This window comes from Spermophilus citellus (assembly GCF_964194105.1).
Source record: "Spermophilus citellus genome assembly, chromosome: 1".
NCBI lineage: Eukaryota > Metazoa > Chordata > Mammalia > Rodentia > Sciuridae > Spermophilus > Spermophilus citellus.
The window spans coordinates 243,007,386-243,017,820 of NC_138182.1; the positions used below are offsets into that span (position 1 = coordinate 243,007,386).

At 41.8% G+C, this 10,435-nt stretch overlaps 1 protein-coding gene across 2 annotated transcripts in view; it reads right to left on the minus strand.

The window, feature by feature from the left end:
- GPBP1 (GC-rich promoter binding protein 1) overlaps positions 1-9,538 on the minus strand; it is a 65,804-nt gene extending 56,266 nt beyond the window's left edge. For both annotated transcript variants that reach the window (XM_081273282.1, XM_081273281.1), the window contains exons 1-2: positions 9,382-9,538; positions 7,190-8,140 (exon numbers count right to left, since the gene is read on the minus strand). The gene's annotated coding sequence lies outside the window, so the exon portion shown is untranslated. The remainder of the gene's footprint in view (positions 1-7,189; positions 8,141-9,381) is intronic.
- Positions 9,539-10,435: the final 897 nt, after the last annotated feature.

Genomic DNA, 10,435 nt, shown 5'->3' on the forward strand with positions numbered 1-10,435 from the left:
AAAAAAGACCTACACTGAGAATACAGCAGTAAACAAATGAGACAAGGTCCTTGCCCTCAGACAGTATCTGTTTTGTGTGAAGACAACAAGCAAAAGAGAATAAACTTGATACTTATAAGCTAGGGTCTAAACAGAATAAAATGAATTAAACAATACAGAGGGGTTGGGGTTGTAGCTCAATGGTAAAGCACTTGCCTAACATGTGAGGCACTAGAATCAATTCTCAGCATAAATTAATAAAGGTCCATCACCAACTAAAAAAAAAAAAACAATTTAAAAAAAAAAAAAAGGATATAGAGAGGGGATTCCAGTCTACATACAGTAACCAGAGAAAGTATCAAAGTGGAACCACTGAGCTAAAACTGAGCTAGTCAGGTGTGGTAGCAGGCACCCACAGTCCCATTTCTTTGACAGTCTAAAGTAGAGCTGGGCACAGTGGCACATGCCTATAATCCCAGAAACTCAGGAGGCTATGCAGGAGGATCACAAGTTCAAGGCTAGTCTAAGAAACCTAAGGAGACCCTAAAAAACTTAAACCCTATCTCAAAATAAAAAGGGTTGGCTCCGTGGCTTAGCACCTCTGAGTTCAATCCACAGTACCAGAAAGAAAAAAAAAATGAAAGAAAAGGTTGAAGCTGGAGGATCTCTTGACTCAAGGAATTCTAGGCCAATCTGGGCAACCTAGTAAGACCCCTGTGTCAAAGATGAATGAAAGAGGGCTAGGGATATAGCTCAGTTGGTAGAGCACTTGCCTTGCATGCACAAGGCCGTGGGATCAATCCCCAGAACCACAGAAAACAGAAAGAAAGGGGCTGGGATTGTGGCTCAGAGGTAGAGCGCTCCCCTAGTATGGGCGGGACCCGGGTTCGAGCCTCAGCACCACATAAAAAAAAAATAATAATAATAAAGGCATTGTGTTGTGTCCATCTACACCTAAAAAATAAATATTAAAAAGAAAGAAAGAGTCAGGTGTGATGGCACAGACCTATAATCCCAGCAACTTGGAAGGCTGAAGCAGGGGAATCCCAGGTTCAAAGCCAGCCTCAGGAACTTAGAGAAGGGCCTCAGGAACTTAGAGAAGGCCTGAGCAACTCAGCAAGACCCTGTCTAAAAATAAAATATAAAAAAAGGACTGCAGATATGGCTCGGTGGTTAAGCACTCCTGGGTTCAATCCCTGGTACCAAAAAAAAAAAAAAAACGAATGAAAAGAATAAAAAAAAAAAATTCAAACCTGAGCTAAAAAGAAAAAAGGGGGAAAAGTAACAGAAAGGCCTTAAGACAGTAAGGAAAATGCATGGTGTGTTCAAGGAAGAGAAAAGCCACAAGTTCAATGGACCAGTCAGACTGTAATATAAACAGAATTGTAGAAAAAGTAGGGGGACAATGCAGATCCTTGCAGGATACAGTGCAACGGAAGACAAGAGTTATTTGGGGGCTTTTTTTTTGTTGAGGGAAGGGGATACTGGGGGTTGAACTCAGGGTCACTCAACCACTGAGCCACATCCCCAGCCTATTTTGTATTTTATTTAGAGACAGGGTCTCACTGAGTTGCTTAGTGCCTTGCTTTTTGCTGAGGCTAGCTTTGAACTTGTGATCCTCCAGTCTCAGCCTCCTGAGCCTCTGGGATATGGGTGTGCGCCACTGTGCCCAGTAGAAGACAAGGATTTTAAGCAGAAAAATGACATGATCTGATTATCATTTTGAAGGTTTACTCTGTTATAAATAATAAACTATACAGCACAAATGGTCAGGGAAGAAAGCGTTTACTGCAATAGTTCAGATGAGAAAAGATAGTGTACTAGACAAGTCTAGTGATAGTGGGATAGAAATAGATATATTTGACAGACTATGGAGATAGAGCAAATAGATTAGATGGAGGAAAGAAGAAATTTGAAGATGGTTCCCAGGTGTTTTAATCTGACTAGATAGATGATAGAGCCATTTACTAAGAAAGAATGGAAAAGGTACGAGACTAGGAAAGAAGGGCATGGTTTTGGAAGTTAATCTGAACATGTGGGGCATTCAAGAAAGTAGTTAAAATGTAAGTATAGAATATGGGGCAAAGATTGGAGATTTAAGATAATCTGCATAAACATGCCATTGTAAACCATGATGTCACATCACAGATTACAATATGATCCCAGAAAAGTATAATGCATATTTTAACAATTTTAATGTCACAAAATGCAAATCTAAATTCTGATGAATTTTGTCCATTCTATATTTATTTTATGTTCCAAATTCACAAACTCTCCCTCCTTGATCATCACATGGTCCTCAATCACTGTCATCTGTGTAGTCAGCTATATACTACTATTATTATCATTTTACAACTGCAATACATTTTAGCACTCATTATTTCACTTTATTCTAATGATAACCTTATGAAGCACTATTTTGAATAACAAGAACATTCTTATCTAAAAAAAATCTGGGCTGGGCATGGTGGCACATACCTGTAATCACAGAAGCTCCAGGCTGAGGCAGGAGGATAGCGAGTTCAAAGCCGGCCTCAGCAACTTAGTGAGGCCCCAAGAAACTCAGTGAGACCCTGTCTATAAATTGAATACAAAAAGGGCTAGCGATGTGTCTCAGTGGTTTAATGCCCAAGTTCGATACTTGGTACCAAAAAAAAAAAAATGTAAAACCTGCCTTGACCAACATCACATATTTATTACCTAATCAATGGGATGGAATAATGATTTAAATTCAATGATTCTTTTATTCTATATTCACAGAACTTCAGAACAGAAAGATCTTAACATTTTTGCTATGTTCACTACTAAATGATAGCACACCACAAAGTGGACACTCATTTGCTGAGTTGTCTAGCATAACTAGCACTCAAGAGATTTAAGAGTGTTCACAGCCTCTGCAATGGCACCACCATCACTCTCTAATCAGTGCTAAAGTACCCAGGAAACAAATGACTACAAAAGCCACTCACAGGAATACGCCCTCTACTGGAGTGGTGAAGAAACCTTATTGTTACAGCCCGGTACTGTAGCACTCCCTGAAATTACAAGTTACCAGAAGTCCACTGAACTTTTGATTCACAAACTCCCCTTCTGGTGCCTTGTGTGTCAAATTGCTCAGGACTTCAAAACAGACCTGCACTTGCAGAGCACAGCTATTAGTGCTCTAAAGGGAAGCAAGTGAGGCCTACCTGGTTTTTAGACTTTATGAAGACACCAACCTGTGTGCTATACATGCCAAACAAGTTACAGCTATGCCAAAAGACATCCAACTAGCATGCAGCATAAGTGGAGAACATGCTTAAGATTTCATTCTCTTCTTTTACTGTTAGTTCTGAACATTAGACATTTCCCCCTATGGGGTCAAATGGTACCTACATATATGACTGAGTGGAAAAATAGTGTACAGAAATCAGGTACTGGCCATTTTTCTATTTTCACTTGTGTGAATTTTTAATATAAACATGGGATATAAAGCATTAACATGGTCAAAATGTTTCAGTGAACATGCTTCAGCAGTTCAACTTCATAACAATTATAAATAAAATTGTTAAATTTGGGGGGAGAGGAGAGACATAAGAATCCCAGATTCACTGTTGAAATAATGAGGAAGGCATGGTGGTGCAATCCCAGCTACTTGGGATGTTGAGGCAGGATAAGCCTAAGTTTGAGGCCACTTATAGTGAGACCATGTCTCAAAATAAAAAAGAGCTGGAGTGTAGTAGCTCAGTGTGGAATGCTCCTTCACTCAATTCCCCCTATAACAAAAATTTAAAGAGTGAGTGGGAAACCCTGTGTAACAATTACTTCAAGGGCTAGCTGCCCCACCAGCTGATAAAAAAGGAAAAAGCAAGCAGATAAAATTGAGAGACCCTACCACATAAAAAGGTTTGTCCTACTACAATGATTATCTGACACCTCACAAAAAGGTTTACCTGTAATTAACATTTTCATGAGGGTCTGGCTTGAAATTAATAGTACTTCCCAAAAATCACATACAAATTCCACAAAATTATCAATCTGAAATAATTCTCAATCAGAGGTGGTGGCACAGGACTATAATCCCAGAAACCAAGGAGGCTAAGAAGGCAGGAGGATAGCAAGTTCAGGCCAGCCTAAGCAATTTAGCAAGGGTCTGAGCAAGCTCACTTAGCAAGGCCTTGTCTCAAAAAATTTTAAAAAGAGCACAGTACTATGGCGCCCCTGGATTCAATCACAGGTACCCCCCAAAAAAAAAAATCACTGGCTCAGTGGTTAAGCACCCCTGGGTTCAACCCCCAGTACCAAAACAAAGATATACCACATAAAGCCCACTGAAAAAACACCTGTCACCACTATCATCCATAAACCTTATAATTATTTAGACCTATAGTTTATACATAAGAGAAAGGGGGTAGGGGGACTCAAAAAGGGATTTTTAAAAAAAGGTATGCAGAGGAAAGGGGAAGCAGTCCAGCAATCGCTCCAATTACTAGTGATACCATTATTTTAACCCTAAGAAAATAAAATGTTGAAAACATTTACCAAAACATTCAAGTAGGCCAGCATGGTGGAACACACCTGTAATCCCAGTGACTAGGGAGGCTGAGGCAGGAGGGTCACAAGTTCAAGGCCAGCCTCAGCAACAGGGGGACCCTGTCATAAAATATTAAAAAAGGGCTGGGGATGTAGCTCAGTGGTAAAGCACCCCTGGGTTCAATTCACACTACCCAAAAACAAGACAAAACAAAATTTAAGTAAATGTGTCCTTGAACAACTATTATAAGCAAAATTTATAAATGTCAGACTATACAAGGATTAAATTGTTAAAAAAAAAACTTTAGTATCTATAGACTATTCTATTCTGATACCACTGCTTGAGATTAACAATAAGGGAATTTAAAGAAAAACTATCATAAACAATAAATGCTATAAACTTCTTTATGAATAAAGGTCATATGATTCCAGTCCAACTTCATAATCACATCTCAAATGTATATTCTTAGACAACTTGAAAAGTCATTAGGTTGGAATGCATAAAATACAAGCTCCCCCAGATGAAGAGTAGAATGTTCTCAAATTTTATATAAATTGAAACAGAAACTCAATTAGAAATACTACACATATATGTAATGAAGAAGACACACACAACCCAGTCTATTATGACAAGAGAGTGTTGTAAAACTCTCTGATCTCAATTCTAGAACAGAAAGTAAATCCTACAATGATTGTCTGACTACTTATATTCTTTTGGACTTTACTACCTATTTTGCTCTAGCAGAGCTAACAGAATTCAACAGGTTAGCAAAAGTTTCTTTAGTAATAAATGAGTAGGTAGGCGTGGTGGCACAGGTCTGTAATTCCAGAGACTCAGGAGGCTGAGGGAGGAGGAACATAAAAGTTTGAGGCCAATCTCAGCTATTTAGCAAGGCCCTGAGCAACTTGGCTGACTGTTGCAAATAAAAAATTAAAAGAGGGCTGGGGGGGGGGGCTGGGATTGTGGCTCAGTGGTAGAGCGCTCCCCTAGCAAGGGCGGGACCAGGGTTCCACCCTCAGCACCACATAAAAATAAACGCATTGTGTTGGGTCCATCTACACCTAAAAAATAAATATTAAAAAAAAAAGAGGGCTTGGGGAATGTAGTTCAAAGATAAAGTGTCCCTGGGTTCAATTTCCTGTACCCAAAAAAAGAATAAAAGGAGCAACTGACAAGTCATCTTTTCTCTCAGAAAAATAATTAGATGAAATAAGCTCAAACTTATTTTACTTACACTGATCTGTTCCCTAATATTTTTTAAAGTACTTTATTTTTTAAACATTTTTTTTAGTTGTGAGTGTACATAATACTTTTATTTTTATGTGATGCTCATCTCACATGCCAGATGAGCCCTCTGTTCACTAATATTAACAGCCTTAACATAAACTTCAGTAAGTTTCTTTAAAAACAACGACCATGAGTGCCCACAATTCACTGAAAAATTAAATATAGTAACTAATGGTCACTAAAAACTTTCAATGCTGAAAAACATATTATTAAAACATAATTAGCCAAAGGATTTGTACTAGAGCAATTAATAGTCCCAACATTTAAAAAAAAAAAAAGGCTGGGGATGTGACTCAGCCATCCTGGCATGCATGCGGCCCAGGTTCGATCCTCAGCACCACATACAAACAAAGATGTTGTGACTGCCGAAAACTGAAAAATAAATATTAAAAAATTCTCTCTCTCTCTCCCTCTCTCTGTTAAAAAAATTTTTAAAAATCCAAAAAAAAAAAAAAAACACTGCTTATAATCTTAAACCAGCATACCTTTCCTGGGAGGGGGGAAAAATACAGTCATATGATTTTAAAGGTTCTTAATTCTGCTTGCTCCATTCCTTTCTCTTTCTTTCCTGGTCATTTGTTTCCTTTTTAAAATCAAAATTCTAACTCAATTTGAAATACAAAACCACTTCAACAAATTGCTTCAAAAAGTTAATTCTGGCCTGGCATGGTGGCATATGCCTGTAATCCCAACTACTCTGGAGGCTGAGGCAGGAGGATTGCCAAGTTCAAAGCCAGTCTCAGCAACTTAGTGAAGCCTAGGTAACTCAGGGAGACCCTGTCTCAAAATAACAAAAGGGCAGGGAACCTGGCTCAGTGGTAAAGCACCCATGGGTTAAATTCCCAGTACCAAAAAAAAAAAAAAAAGTTAATTCCAATAACGGATTAAAATGTTATGGAAGGGTTGTGCCTTAAAACAAGCTATTTCATGAAATAGATTAAAAACTGAGAGCTGTTATAATTTGTTTTAAACAACTAATATGGAACACTAAACTTTATTTGCAAGTCTAAGCCCACATTTAGAAAGCAAACTGTCTATCACAAAACATACATTTAATACGTAAAACAGCTAACTTACAGAATTGTGAAATATTAATTGCGTTTTTCCCTAATTTTCTACTATTCTGTGAATCCACAAGCCCAAAGTGAACACTGACCATATGGATTTAGTTTTTTAAGAGCACAAGACCTTTAACTTAGGACTTTTTCTGAAATATTTCTAATCCTTCAATCTTTTTTCTGCATTTCAATTTACTCAATGGTTAATGGTTGTTTATCAGACTGTCCAGGAAACTGAAGCCAAGCAATACTATTGCAAGAAAATGAAAGATTTCCAAGAATAATACAGGATAAATTTGACTCTCATTACAGTTAACAAATGAACGTTTGATTTGCTCACCATAATACTTACAAATTCCAACAGGACTGCCCACGAAGGTGTTGGTTCTTTCTCTGTAATCTTTATGTTTTCCAGTTTGTTTTTTTATTTTGTATCCTCTGAAATATCCAAGTTCTTTGAAGATGCTTAACCTATGACTATTTGACATAGAGTTATTTCAAGTCAGCTACCCATACTTCTGTTTTAAAGTTTTCATATGGCTATCTCCAGAATTAGCCAAGTTCCTCGGATTTAAGATCAAAATCTTCTTTATTATTCCATGTACTTGTAACTGTTGTACTTATCCACTCCAGATGAAATATCCAACTTATGAGCCAAAAAGCAGAAACGAACAGAAAATTTCACATCTGAAGAGTATTCCTAAACATCGGCACATAAAAAGACACAAATAGCTATCTCAATACTACCATGCTGGTGGAAAACTGCAACATCTTAAATTTCCACGTAAGTAAAAGATAAAAAGAAAAAAACTCTGTATTCTTTCAATGTCTTCATTTAGAAAAGCTGTCCCATTGTGACATGAAAAGGGCTGAGGTCAAAAATTCCTAAAAGTTTTAATAAAGGTAAAAATAAACTGCCATGAAACTTTAGCAATACTCAAAACAGTAATTTGAAGCTGCTGAAACTACTCAGTACACAAATCAAACATATCTTACAGTTTGGCTGAAGAACAACAACAGGATGGGGGGGGGGGGCAAAAATATCACCAGCTGAAATACTTTTAACCAGTTATATAATCCGTTTGAACCAAAATACTGAAGAAATGCCTGGGTCTTTTTAAGTAGTTTGTAGAATCTGTTCACTACTATCAATTCACTTCAGAGATGATTCTTGCCAATTTTAATAAACTTCAGGGGCAAAATTGTCCAAAAACATTGTAATTCCAAAATGGCCACTTGAAATATCCGGGGCCTTTTACACAAAACCTAGAAGATGATCTTCATATCTGAATAATTCAATCACCTGTAAAAGTTATTTAAAAAATTAAATTACACAGAGTTTGGGTTTTGAGCTTAAAAAAAAATTCTATCTCCATCTTAAAGATCAAGGTTTAAAGCAAAATTCACTTCTGTATAATCCTACAGGAACCTGGAAGAGGGCTTTGCCAAAGCAAGCACTCTTTAAATAAAAAGTCTACTGAATGAAAAGGAAGGGAGTGGGGGGGCACCAGTGGGTAATGGAAGCAGGAGGACAAGTACTGATTCGAACTGGGAACCGCGTGCGGACTTAATACTGGGGAACTAGGGGATCATATGAGCAAAACTAACCTTTCTGAATAAATATTAAAACTATGAAATTGACAATCTTACAAAAGATTTTCTCCAATTCTATTCAATGTTCCAAAGGAAAACTAATAGTTGTGCTACCATGAAGCATTAGTAAATGTGTAACTTGGGAGAATGAGGGACAGAAGAGAGACGCTCCCTCCAATTTTAATGTTTAAAAGAGGCATGTTTTCTCCACTAAGCTGGAAAGGTGGAGGAGTGGACCCAGAATGTTTCTTAAATTCGACTGAGGGTCAGACTTCTCCGCTCGGGAGGGCGGCAGTGGGATAAAGGTATAGCCTATTTCCTTAAAATAGAGAAAACAGGTTTTTCCCCAAAACCAAATTAGTGAGAGGTACCAGGCCCATCTCCTAAACCGGGAAAAAAAAAAAAAAAAGAACTCGCCTCGCGAAAGAATTAGTCTCTTCAGTCCCCACAGGACTCGTGAGCAAGGTAGCACTGGACTCGGTCCCCGGCAAGAGCCAAGGATCCGAGAGAGGCGGGGAGCGCGGAAGCGCTGCTGAAGAAAACAGCCGAAGGCCACAACTCGGCCTCGACTCCCTCAGCTTCGGAGAAGGGTAGTGGTGCACAGCAGGCGGGCGCGTGCGAGAGGCCTGAGGAAGGCAGAGCGAGCGCGGAGGGCGCCGGACCGCTCCAGCCTCCGCCAAACATTCCCCCCACCACGCAGCCGCCAAGGCAAAGCACCCACCCCCTCCCACAACCGCCACCTCCGCGCCACCGGGGCTGAGTCAACACCCAGGCGAGGCCTCCCCGCGCCTCCCTCTCCTCGCCCCTCTGGCTCCCCGCCGCCCCCCCGGTCGCGGGCAGCCTCACACCTCGCGCCGCCAACGCCGCTCCCGACCCCTCAAACCCCAACGCCGACACGGGCAACCCCCTCCTCCCCCAGACTCCGGCGTGCAGCACAGAGGACGATATTACCTTCTGCCCCACCAGAGGTGTCCCTGGCCTGGGGGTGCCGCTGCGCTCGATCCCGGGAGGAGGTTTTCGGTACTTTGAATAATCCCCTTTTGCCGCTTTTCCCTCCCCCACAACCAGTCTCAGTCCCAAAATGGCGCCGACCCGATCCGCAATGTTCTGGGCCAAGTCTCGCGAGATCGTGGAAGGTGGTGAGGCGGGGAAAGAACTAGAGGGACTGAGGAGAAGAGGAGGGAAGGCGGGGCGAGGAGAAGGAGGAGGGAGAAAGGGTGTGCAAGAAACGGTGCGAACGAACCTACTGGGCGGGGCAGCAGGAGGAGCGCCTGCACCAGAGAACCTTCTGGCCGAAGCAACCGCTCACGCCCCGGTCAAAGAAGCTCCGCCCTCTACGTCGGGCGGCTGGGGGCGGGGCGGGGCTACGACTAGGGGCGGGGCTTCGAGGAGGCCCGGGAGGCAGGGACGCGGTGGGGGGGCGGTGGCTCCGCTCGGTGACGTCAGGAGCAGCTGGAGTCGGGGATTACCCCCTGCTGCTGACGTGAAGACGGTGAACAATCGGGAACGTTCGGTGGAAGGGGGAATTCCCCGCCGCTCCCTGAGGATCCGCACCTTCCGCCCCTCCCCTCACCCGCGGCCGCTCGACCCCGAATTGGTGGGGCCGCTGGAGGGCGAGAGGGGAACGCTGGCGCCCGGCAGCCGCCGCGCGGGCTTGAGCAACACACTTTGTGGCATCTTCCCTAGAGCGGAACTCGCCGGAGCCGCGACGCGCCTCTCTCCCGGCCGCCGCGCTAGCGCCTGGGTGAAACGGAGAGCGCACGTCGCCTCTGCGGGCACTGCGCAAGCGGAGCGCAGCAGTGATGGGGCGCTCTGGAGCAATCAGTCCACCTTCGTATGCAAATAGGGAGTGTGTCGAACATCAATAATAAGTGTAGGAGGCGGGTGGCTCATGAAGGAAACAGGCTAGGAACTAACCCAGGTTCCCAGAGGGTAAAAAGCACTACCAAATATGATCGTGGTGATTGTCATTCTTCATTCTAAACTTACAGAATACATTATTTAG